This window comes from Sipha flava, unplaced genomic scaffold (genome assembly GCF_003268045.1).
Source record: "Sipha flava isolate LNK unplaced genomic scaffold, YSA_version1 75_pilon_pilon, whole genome shotgun sequence".
Classification (NCBI taxonomy): Eukaryota; Metazoa; Arthropoda; class Insecta; order Hemiptera; family Aphididae; genus Sipha; species Sipha flava.
The window spans coordinates 633,594-650,605 of record NW_020273615.1 but is presented as its reverse complement, the minus strand read 5'-3'; the positions used below and the strand labels follow the sequence as shown (position 1 = coordinate 650,605).

The window sequence follows — 17,012 nt, the reverse complement described above, 5'->3', positions numbered from 1 at the left end:
TTATTTCTACAAATAAACTTTTTATTTATATACGAACAGTTATACTTTATATGCGAATATTTTACGTGAAAATACTAGATGTTATAGATTACGTCCATTTCATTTTTTGTTGCATTTTTTATCTTTTCAATATTTTATATACATACATTACATACATTACCGCTTTATAAAATATTTTTTTTTTAAATTTATTTAATAATGTAATTTTTAATGTGAGATGAGTAAAATAAATGGACTAGAACATTTGTTACCTACTAAAATTTTAATAATTTTAATTATTCTTCAAAAACATACCGATAAAAATATTAAATTTTTATTCCTAACTCTATTTTTTTATTAACTAATCATATATTATACTAATTTTCTTTCATAATTCATAATATCTATTCGAGAGTACAATTTTCTCTTATATTGACCTAAACAATCTAATTTTTAAATTCATTATTTGTATTTTTCTTAATAATCGTTTTATAATGATCGGATTAAGGTAACGTTTTTTTACAAATTGCATTTATTCGTGACAGTATAATATAACCCATTTATAAGTAAACTCATTTTTTGTTGTTTTCTTTTCTTCGCTGAAAGATTAAAACATAAAAATATCTCAATATAATATTATATATATATATATATATATAGGCTCTGATTCGAGGGAGCGAACACATGTTTTTTTTTTTTATCACCAATCCATCACAATCACTACTGTAGAGTCCAGTGAAACGGTTTTTTTTTCCTTTGAAATTAAAATATAAATCTACCGAATTCATATTAATTCGGTAAAAGCATTTCAATAAAAATCGGTCGATTGAAAACCCATTTTCGATAAAACAACAGCACTCGTCGTGACACACGCAATTCACGTGACTGTGGACGATTATAGTACGTCGTAGACAATAAAAATAATACATATAATAACCGCTTTAATTCGAGTATACTGTTATTAAAAACGTTCATATAATGTTCAATTCTCGCTCGCATTCCTATCATAGGCTGATCAACCCCAACGATGATTTCACTCATTGAATCACGTTCAAGCATCCGGATAATGTATATTACAATAATCATGTAAATTAAAATATATATAATTGAGGTATAAAATTGCATTTGGATCTGCTAAAGAGCGCTAAAAATGTATTTTAGTACCAATATAAATTAATTTATGGTTAATGTAGATAATGATCAACTTCGGAGTAACAACGACATTTAAAAACAGATATTTACAACTGAATACAGTGTTAGCAAGTATAATTATGTGTACTAAATGGAGAGTACGGCTAATCAAATTGTGCAATTTTAAAAACTTGGTACTTTTCTTCTCGTGTGATGAGGTAATCAAACTGGAAGGAATAACATTTTTTCCGATGGCAAGTTTTTCCTTTACCAATCATTACAGTGGTCCGGTAAACATTGCGGCTTTACCATCTGTACGTTTGTGGAACCAGACCAATATAAGATCAATTGTTTTCAGTAATAATTAGGGCCACTTTCATCTTAGTGGAGCAGTCAATAAAGAAAATTTTCGTTATTTGGCTAAGTACAACTTAAGAGAACTTCATGGCAGACTTCTTCACTCCCCAAAAGTTTGATTTCTAAATTATGGGTGATTAGGCTTTAATTTTTTGAGGAAAATGTACAAATCATGACTATCAACGTTCAATGTTATATTTTCAATTTACAAATCGCCTTCATTGATGTATCACTGCTGGAGGCCATCATATTTCTTATTTCATTTTAAAGTTATAACACATATAACTTCATGAGGAACTGAATAAAATAACATAAATCTAATTCCTGTAAATTGCATGTTTATTTTTTTTAAAAAAAATTTTCAAAACCACCCTGTTTGTTTTGCCGCACCACATACAAGCGGTATTATTTCACAGTACGTAAAGTCAGTAGCGTTCATCGGTAGAAGTAGTAACAGCGGTGCTCATGTGCAGGACAGGACGTACCGTAGCGCGTAACGACGCGTAATAAGGTCGCGTTCATTCTAACACAGTCTTATTCGAAAAACGTGGTAATCCAAACGAGCTTGAGAATTATCGCGAAACAGAAATAAACGCATCATAAAAATACGTATCGATAATACATCGGATGTGTACGTCGTTCGAATATGATTGAATACATCCATTGCGTTCGTTAGTTTTGTGTAATTGTAAGCGGTCTAAACAAAACACGTTTCTAATTCATTAGTTAAAATGGCTACCCATTACAATGTAAGAACTAATTTTGCATAGATATTAGCAGGATAAGGCATTTGATCAGCACATAGGAATCAATGTTAAAAAAAAACTATGCTTATGAATAAGTATGTTAGTGTTATTTTTACATACATACGTAATAGCAATTATTTCAATTGTATTCATTGTATTTTTCAATTAAATATAGATGAAAATAAATTAAAAATTTAAATTACAGAAAAATGTTTTTTTTTTAAGTCTTAGATAATCCGAATAAATCGGTAATTTGAACGATCCATTTTACTAATCTCGTTCGAATTAATATGACCCCTAAGTGAGAGTGTCAGTGTGAATAAAAATAAAATATTATGCTGTTATAAACCTACTATTTTATTTCAGTGGCGTATTTTGAAACTTTTTTTTTGCGGGGGGGGTTGTCATACCTAATAGAGAAATAATTTTATAAATTAGTATACAATTTTCTTTATCAACTTATTGTTTGAATACAAAATAATAATAATAATTAATAACTAAATTAGACGCATGATCGTATTAATCGTATTTTATATTTATGTTGCGCATAGTGCATACTGACAACTGACAAGACGTGATAGTTACGGATTAAGATATTGATATTTTTATCGACCGATAATTTCCCCACATCAAATTATTTATGTATCATGTGTGTGTGAGTGCCGTGCGGTCGATTGTTATTATTATTCGATTACAATTTAATTATTAGTGATATTAATATTTTATATATATATTTATATTTATACTTTAATTAATACTTTATTAAATAAACAAACTAAAATTATTATATTACTGATATTTTCAAAATTTGACGTTTTTTTTTTTTTGGGGGGGAACCCCCCCCCCCCCCCCCATAAATACTCCACTGTTTTATTTTTGTCTTACTAAGTTTTATAATTTTTTTTTTTTACAAATCAGTAATATTTTATTTATTTTATGTAATTGTAAAAAATGTTTGATAGAATTATTGTCATTTAAAAATATTTTCCTTATAATCTTATTTTTAGGAAGATTTATTTTTAAATGTATAATATTGAGAGTTAATTATTTCTATATTACATTAACATTGTTAAGAATAAGATAATTGAACACTAAATTAAATGTTTTTTTATTGATCCTTTAAGACAGAGATTCCTAACCAGGGTGCCGCGGCACCCTAGGGTACCGCGAGATAAAATTTAGGGTGCCGCAAAAATATTTGAAATATATATTTATTTTCAAACTAAATTTAATTAAACTAAAAATAAATTTGTACTTAAAAATTTTGTAGTGCGGATAATCGACGCTCCGCTGCATTTTAATTTTCATACTGGTTCGATTGCTATCAATTTGATGTGAATTGTTTTAAAGTTATTTACAGTGAAATACTTGTGATTTTATCTTATCTTTATTGATTATTAATGCTTATATAAATAAAACCGAAGTTACAAAATATAAATTTAAATATACGATACATTAGTATTGCGTATTTAGTATAAACTATAGAGTATAGGGCGTAGGCTATAGGGTGAATCCACATTTTTAGAAAATAATAAAGGGTGCTGTGAGTCAAAAAAGATTGGGAACCTCTGCTTTAAGAACTAATAAAAAAGGGCAAGCATTAGAAATAATTATTGACGTTTTTAAATATGTTTTATTTTCCGAAAATAATATTTTAAACACAGATTTTTTCCAAAATTAAATCTGTATACATTAAATATTAAATTTATGACGTATCTGATGGCCTTTAAGCTCTTTGTCATAACAGAAAAATACTAATTTGCTCATATAGCCATTGATTAATTTAATAGTATTGAATGGTAGACTAATTTTGGTTTCTCCAGCGCAGTAGAAGCGATTTGTCTCTGAATAATTATCATATTATATACTTCACTTTTATAAATAATAATTGGCTACAAAAAAAAATAGTAAAATGAAACAACTTATATATACTTTTTATTTATTTATTTTTTTTTATAACTTATTAACTGTTATAACTTTTTTTTTTTTTATAACTGGATGACGGAAATCTAAAAGTTATTCATTTAATATTCAATAAAATAAACAAACGAACTTCTTAACGTAACATTTAAATGCGTGAAAATTATACAACATGATGACGGAAATCTAAAAGTTGTTCACTTAATATTCAATAAAATAAACATACGCACTTTTTAACGTGCCACTTGAATATGTGAAAATTATGTAGTGAATTCTGAAAATATAACATTAAAATATAATAGCTACAGTCAAAGTTTTTATTTTAAATAATTAATATAATATATATATATATATATGTAAACATGTGAAATTTAATAGTGTAAATATTGTTTAAAATTAAATAACGGATAAAGTGTACATAAAATTATACTATAATATGAAGATGTTCTAACACATCATAGTTATTTCATAAACTATGTAAAATGTCAAACAATAGTAACTATTGATCATTTTAATATTTACTGTTTTCATACGAATAGAAATAAAAATGTAGAAATAGACTTAGATAAAAAGTTACCCACTCTGAGAAAATAAATAAATGATACCGTACTCGAATAACAAATTGTTCGAATAAATAACTGTGAACGATAATTCGACTTTCCGTACATTTTTCAGTGTTCGCGATATCGCCTTCGAAAGAAAAATGCACTTTCGTATTCTTAAGTGTTTCACGATTCGACTTGGCTGACCAACTCGGCATCTACAGATGGTTAACTCGCACAAGTACAACATATGTTTTGATCTCGAAAAAGTTATTTTAGTTAGGGAAAAACACCAGGTGTAACTTTTGTTGTGTCATTCGCTAACCATTTCTTTTCAATCGCATTATCGTAGTTTTTTCAAGTCTAGTTAATTTTTATGCCGCAATAATTAATTATCTGTCAGTTTACACACTTTGCCATTTTGAACTATATCCATCCAATAACTATCTAAATTATATTATTCACTTTAGACTTTGTGTTGCCGCCGTAAAAAAAATATAATTATAATATAATATACCATCGGTCGCAAAACAACAGCCGATCGACACACACGCAAACATACACAAACACTCGCGCACATCAGCTGTTATTTTTGTATTTATCTTTGTTTTAATTATATTTTGTGTCTTGTGAATTAAATAATATGATAATCAGTTAGGGGCGCGTTATCTGCGCCGCCAGCTCGCCGGTGCGCTTAGTTTTAACACGGCCGCCGAAATCTTTGTCACTTTTCGTACGTCGTCGTGAAATAAACCATAGCGTCTTCGCGAACAATTTTTTTTTTTTATAAAAATTCTATAGGCATGAATTGCTGTTTTTTGTTATTATTTTATTTATATACAGGTGTGTGAACCACCGAATTTACTCTTTATTATTATATATATATATACATATTCATTGTTACAATATTATTTATATTAGCTTTAATTTATACCTTTGTGATTTTATTTGTTATGTGAATTTTATATAATGTATTATAGGCATAGGTAGCGGCTGGCCAGCAGTTCACCGACAAGACCGTGAGTTATATTCCATTTTTACATTTATTATTATATATTATACATTTTTTACTTGTTGGATCAAAAAAAACCATAATTTATTAATTATATTGTTTATTATAATATTTTATTATCATATTTTTACTAGAATTATTTAAGTTACCATATATCTGAGTTACCAATTTATCATTAATTTTAAGCATATAAACACACACCACTACACCACATAGCTCACTAGTATTTGCGCGGCGAACCCAACCAATTCTAGTTGTGCTATATCCCAATATACATAAATTTACATTACATAAGTCGGTCGGTGTGTTATAATATTAAGAACTACGAAGTATTTTGGTAACCGGATACATGGCCTAATGTTGTCCGTTCCCAGCCCAAACACTTTGAGTATTTCATGTTTTAAAATATCTTACATGACATTATTATATCAACTTTTTACCGTACTCTTCTGTAATGATATAAAATATATTATATATATATATATATACATAAATTTAAACTTTTTTTTATAGAGAAACACACGTGTAGCGTAAGCACAAAGATCAAAAAGGATTCACACATTAAATGTTAAACTTTCTCTGAAATATTCAAATAGCCAACATTATCTTCAATAGTAAAAACGGATTCACGTTTGTTGGAAAAGGGACCCTCTTGTATTTATTTAAAATGAGACCCCAAATATTATTTAAAGAACGATGATACGAAAATTGTAAAATCGATATCCATATAAAATATTTTCGTTATGCATTTGTTCTACCAGCTACGGCAAAATATCCAATATACTCACCACTGTTATTTAAAATATATCACAGAATAATATCAGTGATGGAGTTCACCGAATAGTGAATTTACACAGGCACTTACAGTAAACATGTCTTGTCATCTTTCGAAATATTATCAAAATATAAACAACCTATTATGTGTAAATAACATGGACATAATTAGATAGAAAATCTTCACTTATTAAAATACTATAAAAATTATATAATTCAGATTTATCTATATACCATGTGACTTATTATGATTGTTTAATGTTTTCTTGAATAAGTTCTTTAGAGTTGCACTTTCTTAATTTTCATTAAAAGGTTAAATTTATCTTATACTATATTACAAACTCTATAAAGTGCACTGTGCTGTGTATATATTCTTAATAATATAAATTATTAACTAAGAAATTAAAAATTAACTTAATGTAATATCAACTCAGAAAATAATTTAAAAGGTTTTTATCTACTTATACTTGTACAAGTATATATAAATTTGTGTTATGATAAGAATGCTATTTTTATTAATTTAAAATATTTTTATAAGGAATAATAAGTAATATTTAGTTCAACAAAACATAGTGATAAATATTCTTTTATATTGTATAGATCAAAAAATAGTTCACAAATTCAAATAAAATAATTAACAACGCATAACCGGTCTCAATCGATCAACATTTAAGGTATATGTTTTAATTATTACATATATAATGATTATATAGAGTATCTATAATCAATGATCTTGGAGTCTGGTTTGATGCTAAACTCTCTTTTAATGACCATTTACATTTCGTTAGAAATAAAGCGTTTGCGTTTTTTAAAACACACATGATCAATTTGCATTAAAAACTTTATACCAGTCTATTGTCCGTTCTTATTTTGATTATGCATTACTTATTTGGCATCCATATTTAAAAACTAGCATACAGAATTTAGAAAAAGTACAAAATAATTTTATCAGTATCTTATGTTTTCAATGTTTTGTCTTTAGAACTCCACATTCAAGCTACGAAGTGGAATCAAGTATTTTTAACATATTTACGCTTGAAAACTTTTTTCATCAGATAAAACTAAAATTTTTATACAAAATATTAAATACCATGATTGATTGCCCTGAAATACTCCAAAACTTACATTTTAAAATAAATTCAAAAAATTGTCGAAAAAAACAACTTATTTTATATAAAAAATGTAACCACGTCATACATGTCAAATTCCTCGTCAAATGTCTTAATGTTAGCTGGAAATTATGTTGAAAATATTGATTTTTTTTAATACATCTTTGACAGAATTTTCTGTTCAAATATTAAAATATTTAAAGTAAAAATATTATAAAGATTTTTGTTCTTATTTTTATTATTTATTTAAGTTTTCATATATTACTTTGTATTTTGTGTATATCTTTTGATTTAATTTTAAAACTATTGTAAATTATTTTTGTAAATTATAAATTTGTACCTATCATTATACTCATAGCAATAAACTTTTGTATTATATTATATGAAAAAAAATGTAAATTGGAATTAAAATTTCCATTAATAAAGATTATTATTATTATTATAATATGATTACAACCTAATTATTTAAATTATATACATTTGAAATAAAAAAAATTCTACATGCCATGTAATATATAAATAATATAAAATAATACTAAATTCACACTTAACACATCTAATGTACTCTTCATTAATCGTAATTTTGTAATTAATTATGTTTATCATTAACAAGGCCACATTTAGGCGTAATTATTCATTTCTCCAACGCAAAATTAAATTTCACACAGACACACAAACTTGCATTGAACTTATTATAGTTACATGTGATGACGTTATCCGTCCAGATGTCTCAACAATTAATTATGAAATACATGGCTATATGTTAACATATACTTGCTACGTACTTGGGATTAATAAATCTGTCCTTTGTTTATGCTTACATCAATTAGTACATGTAAGCAAATGAAACGTCAGCTTTCAATAAATGTGTCTTAGTAAAAGAAATAATAAGTAAAACATAAATAAATAAAAATATGTATGCTTATAGTATAATGCAATTCGATTTCGAGGTTAGCATCATAGCAAAGCTCTGTTGCACGTTTTGCTATAACCATGAATGTCGACTGATGACCATAGTCCAAAATCATTTCCTCCTAGTCCGTTACCTTTAATCTTTCTAGATCTCCCCGTATTTTATCATTTTTCTTTTTGACTTCAACTCGATATTCATCCTACCATTAGCCATTCACAGTTACAAAAATGATAGAATTATATTTTCTTTTTGCTTTACTTCTCCAAATCACTAGAGTATTTGTCTTTTCACACGACACGTGTAATTTTATTATGGGGCAATGCGTTGTTTTAGTATTATTACCAAGGTTTTTTATTATTCGTTAGCAGCTCAACATATTATAGAACATAGAACAGCACATTTCTTTTAACGCTTTTTGTTTTTTGATCCTTTGTTCTTGTTACTTTTAAGTATATATGGATATTTATTTTTTTTTTGTTTATTTAAATTATGCTTTTAAATAGTTTTGTAGATAAAGCAAGTTATTATAATGTAATAGTGAATTACGATGATAATTAAAATACACAATTAAATTATATTTATGATATATTGATGTATATAAAACGTTCTACTGAATTAGAAGTAGGCGATATTAATAAAATTAATTAATATAAGTTTAGACTAACAATATTTTATTTAAATTTTGTATTTAACAAAAAACCTGCCAAACGCTGCCCTTCAATCCAAAAATACATTAATAACTAGTAAGTTAATAAAAACAAAATATATTTTTTAAATTGAAGCTGTATCCGAAACACATTTCTGTTTATTGTAATCAATTACAGGAAAATTTAAATTTAAGGAAAACAACTGAAATATTTCAAAATTCGACATATTTGTTTTTAATACTATATAAACAAAAATAAGGTTTTGGAACGAGCAAATTTATTAATTACTTTTTGAGAAACTGGAATCTTTAAGTTATTTCAGATGTTAATTTGTCGAAAATTAAAGTAATAATATTTATGTATTAAACTATTAAAAATTTGTGTAAGGAATAAAAATAATATTATCAAGCTTTAGGGATTACTCTAAAAAATTTGAGAAAAATAATATAACTAATTGCTGAACTTTAATAAATAACTAAATAAAAATTTACCACCATGTACTTATAATTAAAAACCGGATTTATATGTATTTTAAATTATAAAATATGCATGAAAAACATACAAAACAAAATATTAATTTTTATTACATTTTATATTTGATTTTAATTTTGCAGTGATAATTATTTATTCATTTTATTAAAATTTTCAAAAGCAAAAAGTAAGATGCAAATATATAATACGGAAATGTAATTTGTTGAATTATAGAAATTATAGAGATAACAAATTGCAAAAAAATATCTAAATAAATGTTTGTAAGAACGTATAAGATACAAATATTTGATCACACATTTATAAATACCAAATAATAGTTTATATTTATTGTAGTCGAATACCATAAAAATAAAAAAATTCTCTTTTTTAAAATTTTGGTTGAAATAATTTATCGTCATTAGACACTGTTTACGAATTAACTGCTAAATATTATATCAAAATTAAGAGAAGATAACCTACAAACTCATGTAATAACAATACATAAAAATTATAAATACAAATGTATCCAAACGGGTTGTAAAAGAAGCAATACATGTGTACCCATATGCGGACGCTCAGCGCTGATGGGTTAAATTGACTACAACGTAATTTTTAACAACAATTGTATAAATGTAGCAGCGGTTGTAATAATGTACTTGTTTATATTATTTTGGGTATTTTATCAACTAGAACCACGTCTCCACTATAAAATTCGTACAACCAATCTATTAAAGTTTAGTAACCTACACGTACCTACATATAATCAGTTCTATTTACTCAACACATTTTTGGATTATTAGGTGTATATTTGTACAGTTTTTTTGTTAAAATATGCAAAAATATGCAGAACATGCACTAACGTCAGAATATGCTAAAATATACAGTATACAATTTTGATATTTAATCAATCAAGTAAAGATTTGTGAACACTCACTGACTGCATGTGTACGAATATATTGATGAAAATAGCAATATGCATTTTATGCAAAATCCGGTCTTTATTTATAATAAACCAAAAAACGATTTCACTATGAATTTGTATTTTATCTCTCAATGTTCAAAAATGTTTAAAAAAATACCTGTATGAAACATAATTCTATAATAAATTACAATGAAACTAAAATAAAATATAAATTCTCTACAATAAACAATATTCAATTAAATTCTAAGAAATAATAATGTACACTTTGAACGAGTTATGAAACTTAGCTTCTAAGATTAAATATTTTAGTCTTCAGAATTAACTTTAGTTTGAATGATCTAAAAGATCTTAACCAAGACTCATATCTTCTATATTTATAATTTTGTTACAGCCTGTAGGTAACAAAAACTTTCGTTTTCAACTTGGCATATGGAATAATTTTAATAGATTTCAATAAATCTTTCTTGTATTTAAAATATTAAAAATATATATTGGAAGTAGTGAACACTTCCAGAATGTTGTTTTTTGATCAACATATTTTATCATATTATATTATCGATTTTTAATACTCAACAGTAATTATACAGATGAATGGTACTATAGTTACTATTTTCATTCTTGAGAATTATCTTACTATGCATTTTAGTGTTATTATTTATATTATTACATATAATTATTATTCTATTATTATATTATTACATATTATTTATATTATGTACTTATATTTACCATAATATAAAACATTATCTCTTATTTTAAATAAACATGCATTAAAAAAAAAACACAAGACATCATCGTTTGGAACATTTTAAAGTGTTCTTATTTAGTTTAATTTATTAATTTTAACTTTATAGATATTTACAATAATTTAATATTTTAAACGACCATTTACTATTTAGACAAATCAAAAAATTTGAAAATGAATAGTCTGGGGAATAATAAAAAGAAAAGTTACTTAAAACCTTGTAATAACATTGTTGTAACTATAAAATATAAATCCTGACAACTCAAAGGTCAAAGAGATGTAAAAAATTGGTCTTATTCAGTTCATTCAGGAACGTATAAAATGTTATTATTAAAAATAAAAAAATTCTAAAATGAAAACTATTTTTAATTATTTTATTTTTATTTTTCATTATATTAAATTGAAATTAAGAAGAAAAATTCTATTTTTTTGGATTATTCGACTGGAATCATTAACGATTCGTAGAATTATGTACAGTACTATATACTACTATGTTTAAGGATATAGAATATAATTTCACATAATTTACTATTGTTTTAATTAATAGTCTTGTTCAATGTTATATAAATAAACAATAAAAATACAAAGACGATATGTTTTAAAGGTACAATAGCATATGACGAAGTACCCATAAATTTCTTAAAATTCGTGTATTTCTTTTTAACGAAAAGTATAACTAGAAATTCCATTATAAATACATTTTATACATTCAACATATCCATAATAGCATACTGGCATACATACAGTCGTGTACAATATATGATCATCGTTCATAATACAATTGTATGATGATTTACAAAAATATGACTATTATTTCACTACGGAATTACATGTAAGGCCATTGACCATTTATACTTATATTTTATTACAATGTTGTTCGGATAACGTCGGATAAAAAGAGATGGTTAATGGTTATACAGATAATGAACTGAACAAAATAATGGATATTAAACAATATTCTTGAAATTGGCCCCCCTAAATCAAGCTAGCGACTTCAAACCTTCACAGGAATTTTGCAAGTAATTTGCTATAATTTGCTATATAGTTTTCAAAATTTGCATACCCGTGTTTTTTTCGGAAATTCATATTTTCTGTTCAGGGGCCAACTTCACTGAAGTTCCCCTATTTTAAGCTAGCGACTTCAGACCTTCACAGGAACTTTGCTATTAATTTGCTATTATATGCTATGTAGTTAACAGAATTTGCATACCCGCGGTTTTCCCAAGAAAACATTTTTGACTTGATATACTTAAAGCACGCCGGTATAACTTCAACAGATTGATGATGGTTTAGCGTAACACATTTAGAGGAGTAAAGAAAATGTAATATTTAAATATGAGTATTAATATTTATAAATAAATATATATATATATATATATATATATTTTAGATTCATAGAATATTTCCCGTTGTAAGATGCTGAAAATATTTGGATGTTCAATACAACAATAATTTATTTATTACAATACATTTTATTTTATAATATATCAGAATCAGTGCCGCAATAATAACCGTGTATGTTGCGTGTGTCAAACACACGGGCTTATAGCCTCAGCCTATAATAGGGCCCAATGAAAATATTTGAAAAATATGTAGAAAGCAATATAATAAAACTATTTTGTAATAATAATTATTCATGGAGTTTGAAGAATAATTGATTGGTTTTGTTTTGTACATTATCGTACATCAACGTTTCTTTGACGATCTGTATAATCGAAATTCAAAATAATTTGGTTATAATTGATTAAAGCAGTGGTTCTCAAGCTGTGCTCCACGGACCTTTAAGGTTCCGCTAAAGAAGATTTGGAGCTTCGTTGGTATATCTAAATTAATTAAATTTAAATATTATAAATATTTCTTAGTTATCAAGTAAAAACACTTGTATGATTACAATTTTACATATACCTTTTTATTTTATCAGAGTGTTTTAGATTAATTTGAAGAGTACTAGGTTTTTAAGTATCGGATCACTTTTTCTGGTCAAAATTGTATACAGAAATTAAAACAATCCTTTTGTAATTCAAATACATCCCTCTTTTACTCAGAATCTAAAAATGTAAAATTGAAAAATGATTGAACACACCAATAATTTTATAGCACACTGTGTGTATACTATATTAATTTTAAATTTATTTTAAAAGACCAGATAATGTTTTTATTAAGATTTAAAGTAAAACAATTTGAAAAAAACAAACTCATAATTTTTAAATAATTCCTTTTACACCTCCCTCTATTTTCAAAAATGTTTAATTATATAATTAATTTAAGTATCATTTTTGAAATCTTCTTTCTATATTTTTTCCATGAAATTTGAAGTAGATTAATTTTGTCAAAAAAGTCAATATTAATTTTCACCTATAGAAATACTTTATTCATGATAGAATTCCTAGTTATTTTTTAACTTCGTTTTAGAATTAAATCATACAACATTTTTAAAAATTATCCTATATTAGAGCAATAAATTATATTATAGATTGTTTATTACTATTTTTCTTATTACATTTTTTTAATCATAAATTATTTACAAAAATATCTCAAATAATAAAGTTTTTTTAATATTTCTTATTTTTATTTAAAATAATTATTTAAAAAAAAAATAAGTTATGAAATACTAATAATTATCAAAAAAAAAAAAAAAACAATTTTAGATTTTTACATATATAATTAAATGTGGAGCTATTTGAATTTTTTCAGGATTTCTTTAATTTCTTTAATTCTTTAATTCTAAATTTCTTTAATTAGATCGTTGTGTATTTCTTAATGTCATTTATGGTTATGTATTTACCATAATAAAATGAAATAAATAGTTTTTGAATACTATACTGAATACTATACCAGTAGAAACACAGACCACTGAATAACTGTTAATAAGAAACATGATTTGAACAATATCAAATATCATTTAATATAAAATAATATTAACTATACGAATGTCTAAATTTAGAAACACTGTGTGGATAGTATTATACTAATCCACTAGATACACAAGACAAAACCAAGAAACCAAAAAGACCAAGTGATTAGCTGTACAGAGTATACTCAGAATTCATCTATTTCTATAATATATTTTATTCACAATGACTATTATATGTTATACTATAATAGTATAATACAATATACAAATATAATATACTATATGTGCATTGTTCATAACACCAGTTCTACTCACAACTCGTATTTAATTTTAAAATACCGTAATATAAATGAGTTCTTCCTATAATGGAAAATAAAATAAATCTGTAAATTAATCTGAACGTAATTGATATATGAGTACAACTTTTTTTTAAATGTTGTAACGAACACCAATAATGGGAACATAGATGGCGTTCGTTACTACTAACGGAGTAACAACTGAACAGCACCACTCCCAAGATATTGCCAACAGAGGGCGTATATGTAGTGCCGTTATTTCAAAAAAGGTTATTAATGATTAATATTAATTCAATTAATGGTTAATTATCACTACAAAGTTGATAATTATCAATTGCAACACTACTCATACACAGTCAGAAACAACAATAGGGCCAATGAGTACTAATTATCAGTAATATTCAGTATTCAAGAGCAAATACCCGGAGATCCGCTGATATAGTCCACAGACGTTATGAATTATATAAACCCCTCGATAATAACGAAAATTTGTCAGTTCCGGAGCATTCAACCATCACATTCCGAAGTAGGTGGTGTACAGTCCTTTCGGCTTTTGAATTAGAGGACTATCATTCGCTTGGCTAGTAGTGCGATGCCATGCTTTACGGTGCGTCAATCGCCCTCCGTAGCTAATATATCGTCGTGCCGTCCGTAGTAAGATTATCGTCGCGCTGTCCGTAGCAAGTGTATCGTCGCGTTGTCCGTCGTCCGTCGTTTGGTGGTTGAATCAGCGTCTCTTGGCCATCCGGTTAGAGCGCTGGTCAACTTCGACCAACCGTGTGGTCAATGCCGCTTGATTGTTACCATCCCTACGTGACGCCGTGTTATCAGTGCCGCCGCCACCGAACACAATTGCACCGTGTTGCTTATTCTACTGTGAATATCATTCCTCCAATCGGTAGTAAGATAGCTTTGTAATAATTGGTACCTCAGTGAGTACATATCTAATTATTTCTAATTGTGAATGGGATTTTCGTGTTGTGGAAACCATCCGCGATATTTTGTTTATATTCTTGAGTCGATATTTACCGTATCAAATATCGATAATAATATTATTATTTCATGTTATATGTATATAAAAAGAAAAACATTGTTAATGATATAATATAAATAAACGGAAGAAATTATTATTATACAATATTTTATATTTAATTATTTGTAGTTAATACAACTACAAATTGGCGCCCAACAAAACTAATGTATTGTAAATGTATGCACATATAAAGTGCGCATTACAATGTTTATTAAGTAAAAATTATTTTCTATTAAACATAATAATATACATAATAATGGAAAGTAGTTTGAACACAATGTACCAAAATTTCCCAGAAGTCCAGTTTGCTATTTATAATAAAATAACTATTTGTTCGTTGTTTTTAACTAAATGTAGTACCTACCTAGATAATATATATTGCTCATAGATTTTATTTTCAGGGAAGTTGTGCTAAAAAATAATTTTTGAATATTTTGACTTGACCTCCTTTTGATCCTTCCAATAACAAATTGTGACACCACCACTGGCTACACTTTTTTAAATCTGTATTGCGATGCAAATTATTTGCCAAAAAATAAAATCTGTATAATATTAATTAAACAATACCGAGGTGCTTTTTTTAATCATAGGTTCAAATGACTACATAACTTGAAATCAGATGGGGAGGGCTTTGTAGAATATAGAGTTTCATACATTAATTTTCGGAAAACCACGGATATGAAAATTCTGAAAACTACATAGCAAATTAATTGCAAAATTCCTGTGAAGAATTGGAGTCGCTAGCTTAAAGTTGGAAGGCTGTCGTGAAGTTGGCCCCCTGAACTAAAAATAAGATTTTTCAAAAAAACCACAGATATGCAAATTCTGAAAACTACATAGCAAATTATAGCAAATTAATTGTAAAATGCCTGTGAAGGTTTGAAGTCGCTAGCTTGATTTATGGGGGCCAACTTCACGGACATTATTAAACATAGTTATGTGTCTTACGAGTTATAAATTGTGAGTTATTTTTTATGTGAAACCACAGGGGCGGATCCAGAGGAGGGTGAATGGGGCGATCGTCCCCCCCGTTCACCGTAGCAGACTTTAGTTTTTAACGTAATTACTTCAAGGGTAAATAGGGAAATCTTAAACTATTTTTTTTTTACCAAACTTATGCTAATACTATGTTATCACTTATATTTATTATTTTGTGATATACTGATATCACAGTTATATACTACTATCATGAAGTGAAATATTCGTAACCAAGTTTTGTGTTTATCGGTGTTTCCGAAACATGATAACTAATAACGACCAACGTAAAAATCGTTCGGTACCTCCACAATCAACAAATTTGTAGCTATAAACTTTATTGTTATGAGACATATTGGAATAACTAAAAAAAAATATTATTATTATTACTATAAAATTTTTTTTTCTAAAACTTTTTTTTATTTAAGGGGCCTCACCACCACATCTTTTTTCAACAAAAACTACTGTTTCTAATTTCAACGCTACGTATCGAAAATTATCACGATTTTCATTCTGAAAAAATATTCGGATGCTCCGTAATATGTACAAGGGAACAATCGAGCCACATTCTTAATTTTTGTAGTTT

General features: G+C 26.4%; 1 protein-coding gene across 2 annotated transcripts in view; it reads right to left on the bottom strand.

The window, feature by feature from the left end:
- The window catches only part of LOC112692589 (hemicentin-2-like), a 475,200-nt gene that overhangs the window by 279,091 nt on the left and 179,097 nt on the right, over positions 1–17,012 (bottom strand). The gene's annotated exons all lie outside the window — the stretch shown is intronic.